Source organism: Vulpes lagopus, chromosome 6, assembly GCF_018345385.1.
Source record: "Vulpes lagopus strain Blue_001 chromosome 6, ASM1834538v1, whole genome shotgun sequence".
Taxonomy (NCBI): domain Eukaryota; kingdom Metazoa; phylum Chordata; class Mammalia; order Carnivora; family Canidae; genus Vulpes; species Vulpes lagopus.
The window spans coordinates 31,767,585-31,773,842 of NC_054829.1; positions in this window are offsets into that span (position 1 = coordinate 31,767,585).

The following is a 6,258-nucleotide window of genomic DNA, read 5'->3' on the forward strand; positions in this document are numbered from 1 at the left end:
GAGAAAGAACTATAAACTTCTCTTTCTCTCCCCACCCCCCCACCCTCCAGTCTTAAAATCACAGATTCTAGAAGCTAGACAAGTAAAAGTTTCCAAATCCAACCTTCCTATTGCAAACCATCCCCCACGTTCCCGAAAGGGCTCAGGCAGCACCGTATGGATATTTCCATTTCCAGCCACAAGGAGCTTGCTGCCTCTTCCCATGTCTCTACCCTAACCTTCACCAAAATGGAATCACATGTTTGCGTTTGTTTTACCCAATAATGATTGTTCCTTTTCTTGATTTTCTTGAGTGGAATAAACACACCATCTTTCAAAAGAAAAAAAGAAAGGAAAGAAAAGAAAAAGAAAGGAAACAAAATGAAAAGAAAAGAAAGAAAAAAGAAAAGAAAAGAAAAAAAAAGTTTGCTGCTAATACATAACTTCTATTAATTTTTTTTCCCCTATAGGTGAGTGACCCTTACCTACAGCAGGCACTATTGACATTCTGGGCCAAATACTTCTTCCTCTTAAGGCTGTCCTGTATATTAGATGGCATTAGTACTACTACCACCATGTGACAACTAAAATGTCTCCAGATGTTGTTAACTATCCCCTTTGAGAACCACTGCCTTCCAGGATGGACCTTTAGGATAACAGAATGATACAACTTCAGTACGCGTATTATTGAATAGGATTAGAGCACGGTAATGTTTTGCTTAGTATCCCATGCTGTTGGCTCAGCTGCAGTCTAACCAAGCTAACCCCCTAATCTGGTCAGTCGATAGTAATTCTTCAGGATCTAGGAGTGCTGCCCATTTCCTAATCCTTTTGTCCTTCAAAACTTTATCTTTTCCCAGCTTAATTCTCCCTACCTCATTCCATTTGTCTACCACAGCTGGGATCTGTACACATGTATTTCAAAAACAACTCTTATGACAGAACTTGCCTGGGGTGACAGGAATGATGTATATCTTAACAGGGGTTTGGGTTACATAGATCTATGCATTTGTCAATACTCAGTGAATGTACACTTAAACTTGTGCATTTCACTGTACATTTTACATCAAAAGAAAACATTATAGACAATACTGAACTCTAGTTAATGATAAACATCTGAAGTTTTTATTTATTTTTATTTTTATTTATTTATCTTTTTCATCTGAAGTTTGTAAAGGGAAAGTGTTCTGAGAACTGGAAGGTATTATGCTGAGTGAAGTGAGTCAATCGGAGAAGGACAAACATTGTATGTTCTCATTCATTTGGGGAATATAAATAATAGTGAAAGGGAATATAAGGGAAGGGAGAAGAAATGTGTGGGAAATATCAGAAAGGGAGACAGAATGTGAAGACTCCTAACTCTGGGAAACGAACTAGGGGTGGTGGAAGGGGAGGAGGGTGGAGGTGGGGGTGAATGGGTGACGGGCACTGAGGGGGGCACTTGACGGGATGAGCACTGGGTGTTATTCTGTATGTTGGTAAATTGAACACCAATAAAAAATAAATTTATTATAAAAAAAAAGAAAGTGTTCTGAGGTCTGCAGCTCAGGCAAATTCTTGTTTCCCCCATTCAGAGACAGAAACAGGACCTATATGTCTTTATGTTTTCCTAGAACCTAGAGCCAAGGTTTGAATGCAGCAAGTTTACAGTAATCTCTCTCTGGTTATAAAATCCTAGAATATTCTAATTTAATTCTTTGCAGCTCTGTGAGTACTGTAAAGATTTTGGTTCTAACAGAAGTGAATTGTGAGTCCTAAGTATGCTATAAAGGATACTTAGAAAAAGAACAAACTGGTCACTGGGACTGACATGGGATGTAAAGCAGAAAAGAAGCCAAGGGGCTTTTGCAATTAAATCTTGGGAAAATTTTGGGGGTGTCTGAGTGGCTCGGTCAGGTAAGCAGCGGGCTCCTGGTTTCGGTTCAGGTCATGATCTCAGGGTTGTGAAATGGATCTCTGAGTGGGGCTCTGCGCTCAGCAGGGAATCTGCTTAAGGATGCTCCCCACTCTGTCCTTCCCCCTGCTCATGTGCTCTCTCTCTTTCTCTCTCTCTGTCTCTCTAGGATGGGTAGATAAGTCTGTGAAACAAATAATATAAAGAATATTCACAGTTACCATCTGGCTTACGAAATAAAACCACATCAGAAGTGGAACTAGGGGCACCTGGTGGCTCAGTGGGTTAAGTGTCTGCCTTCAGCTCAGGTCATGATTTCAAGGTTCTGGGATGGAGCCTTGCATCAGGCTCCCTGCTGGAGGGGTGTTGGGAGGGTGGCAGTGGCATCTACTTCTCCCTCTGTCTCTGCTCCTGCTCTCTCTCACATGTGCTCTCTCTCTAATAAGAAAATTTAAAAAAAAAAAAAAGCTGGAAAACTGTGTGGAGGTTCCTCAAAGAATTAAAAATAGAACTGCCCTACGACCCAGCAATTGCACTGCTGGGGATTTATCCCAAAGATACAGATGCAGTGAAACGCCGGGACACCTGCACCCCGATGTATATAGCAGCAATGTCCACAATAGCCAAACTGTGGAAGGAGCCTTGGTGTCCATCGAAAGATGAATGGATAAAGAAGATGTGGTTTATGTATACAATGGAATATTACTCAGCCATTAGAAATGATGAATACCCACCATTTGCTTCGACATGGATGGAACTGGAGGTATTATGCTGAGTGAAATAAGTCTAAGGACAACATTATATGGTCTCATTCATTTGGGGAATATAAAAATTAGTGAAAGGGAATAAAGGGAAAGGAGAGAAAATGAGTGAAAATATCAGTTATGGTGACAAAACATGAGAGACACCTAACTCTGGGAAATGAACAAGGGGTAGTGGAAAGGGCAGGGGGTTGGGGTGACTGGGTGATGGGCACTGAGGGGGTACTTGGCGGGATGAGCACTGGGTGTTATGCTATATGTTGGCAAATTGAACACCAATAAAAAATAAATAAATAAATAAATAAATAAATAAATAAATAAATAAATAGAAGTGGATCTAGATGTCTATTAGAATTAGAGGACTCTTAAAAAATAATTAGGGGACTCTTAAAACACGATTTATTTGGTAGCAAGAGCACAAACGGCGGGGAGGTTCAGAGGGAGAGGGAGAAGCAGACTCCCCACTATTTAAATTTTAGTTCACAACATTTTTCCTTAACTCTCTCTCTTTTAGCTTAATTTTTTTTAAAGATTTTATTTGTTTATTCATGAGAGACACACAGAGAGAGGCAGACATAGACAGAGGGAGAACAGGCTCCCTGAAAGGAGCCGTATTCAGGACTCAATCCCAGGATCCCAGGATCATGCCCTATGAATCAAAGGCAGACAATCAACCACTGAGTCACCCAGGTGCCCCTCTCTTTTAGCTTTATTGGATATAATTAAGAAATTAAATGGTAAGATATTTAAAGTGTGCAATGTAGTGGTTTGTTACCTCTCCTTTTTTAGGGAGTCTTTTCTTCTATCCTTTTTGACTGTTCACCCAAACTTGCAAATTCCTGCATCTTCTCATATAAGACAGTTCAGCTATTTATTTATTAAACTGTCTCCTCAGGCATTCTTCCCCTTCCTAAAGATGCTATTAAGGTATTTTTCCCAAAACAAGATAGTTATAACCTCTAAGAGAAACTGTTTTGCAGCTTTTAAATACCTTTTTATTTGACTTCTTTTTTTTTTTTTTTTAAGATTTTATTTATTCATAGAGACAGAGGGGTAGAGACACAGGCAGAGGGACAAGCAGGCTCCATACAGGAAGCCTGATGTGGGACTCGATCCCTGGTCTCCAGGATCACACCTGGCTGCAGGCAGCGCTAAACCACTGCGCCACCAGGGCTGCCCTTTATTTGACTTCTTACATAGAGTGAATAGTAATAAAGCAAAATTTCTACCACTTTGTAATCATGATGCATAGCAAGAAAGAAGAGAGCATGAGAGTTAAGCCCAGGTTTCAGGCCAAACTTCCTGGGTCCAAAATCCTGGCTTTACTCAACAATAAAACAATAAGTAATGCAATTAAAACTGGCCAAAAATCAGAATAGATTATCTCTGCGGAAATGCTTTCAAAAATAAAGTGGCTAATACATACGTTAAAAGAGGCTCAGCATTATTAGTCATCAGGGAAAAGGCAAATCAAAATGACAGTGACACACTATTCACACCCACTAGGATGACTAAAACCAATAGACAATAACAAATTGTGGGCACCTGACAAGGGGCACCTAAGTGGCTTAGTGGGTGAGCATCTGCCTTTGGCTCAGGTTGTGATCCTGGGGTCCTGGGATCGAGTCCCGCATCGGGGGAGCCTGCTTCTTCCTCTGCTTATGTCTCTGCCCCTCTCTCTGTCTCTCATGAATAAATGAATAAAATCTTTAAAAAAAGCATTGACAAGGATGTAGAGAAATTGGAAATCTGTATAGTGCTGGTAGGAATGTAAAATGAAATAGCGTCTTTGGAAAATGGTCCCATAGTCCCTCAAAATCTTAACATATTATCTAGCAATTCTATGCCTAGGTATATCTCTAAAATAAATGAAAACATGTATTTATACAGAGACTTGAACACATGTTTATAGGTGACTTCATTATTGTCACTTGAGCCAGCAAGTCCTTAGCCCCCCAGTCCCTTGATCTGATCTCCAAAAACCCCCTTCCTTACCTCATTCTCATCCCTCAGTCTGTCAACACCTGGAACCATCCACCACTAACTTCCTACATTCAGACACACACCCCCTCACCATCCTGCAGCACCTCCTACTCACCTAGCTCTCTAGTGGCATGAATCCTAACATGACAGTTATTTAGCCCCAGGAGGACCTCCAGACCACCATAGCCCCTTCTTGCCAGTCACTTCCTCAGATCATCCAACTGAGATTCTACACTCATCACTTTAGTCATTCTCTTTGCCAATACCCTCAGCCTCCTGGCCCTCTTGTCTTTCTGCTCCAAGAGTCTGAAAAGAATCCCAACTCTTGGTGAACCATCCACCTGTCTGCTTTGTGCAGCTGGCTGAAGAGAGCCGCTACAGAAAAATCACATTGCCTTGCATGTTGATGCCATTAGAAATACATAGCAACCAGCCTCACCCAGAGCCTCCAATTAAACCATCAAACCTTTTTTTTTTTTATTTCTCTCATCACCACTAACCTAATCTCCACAATGATGACTTCACATGTTTGCCACTCTTCTTAAGTCTCTTGACAACCCCTCTATTTCAGCATATATCCTGGCCTCTTCACGCACACACACATGCATACGATAGGGACCATCAGAAAGAAAACTCTTCAATATTGTTACAAGCTCATAAATCTATTTGAATTTGTGCTCATCATATTTTTCTCTCCTCCTAAGATGAATTTCTTTCCATCTCATTCTCTTCTGCTTTCTTGAGGAACTTATTCTGTCATTTATCTTCTATCTCCCCATTCATCCTTTTTTCTCTGTGAACTTTAAAAATGCTCCTACCAAGGACACCTGGTTGACTCAGTTGGCTAAGTGGCTGACCCTTGGTTTTGGCTCAGGTCATGATCTCAGGATCTTGGGATCAAGCCCTGCAACAGGCAACGGGCTCAGCAGGGAGTCTGCTTGGGATTCTCTCTTTTTCTCTCTCCCTCTGCCCCTCCTCCTGTTCATGCTCTCTCTCTCTCTCCTACATAAATAAATAAAACTTTAAAAAATATTCCTACCATTCCATCTCCCCCTTTTGATGGGGAAAGTCTTCTCTCTTTCCCAGTTTGAAAGAGTTGGCTACGTTTTCTTACTTTCCACTCACCCTTCAGCTTACTCCACTCCAATCAGGCTTCCATTCACCACTTCTCTGAAACTGTTATCCACAACATCACCAATTATTAATATGGTGCTACATCCACTGGATATATTTCAGTTCTTATGTTGCTTGACTTGTCAGTAGTATAGCATACTTGAATACTTTCTATTTTAACAGCTTTATTAAGGTGTAATTGACATGCAATAATCTGTACATATTTAAAGTATAAACTTCAATGAGTTTTGACACTTGTATAAACTCAAGAAACTTATCACCACAGTCAAGACAATGAACATGTCCATTACCCTCCAAAATCTTTCTTGTTTACTTGGTAAAACCTTCCCATCCCTCCCCACTTCCTCCCATCCCCAGGAAGACACTGATCTGCTTTCTATCACCACAATCTATAATCCTTATTTTGCATTTTCTAGAATTTTACATAAATGGAATCATACAATATGCACTCTTTTTGGTCTGGCTTCTCTCATTAAACATAATTATTGGAGATTCATTCAGGCTTCT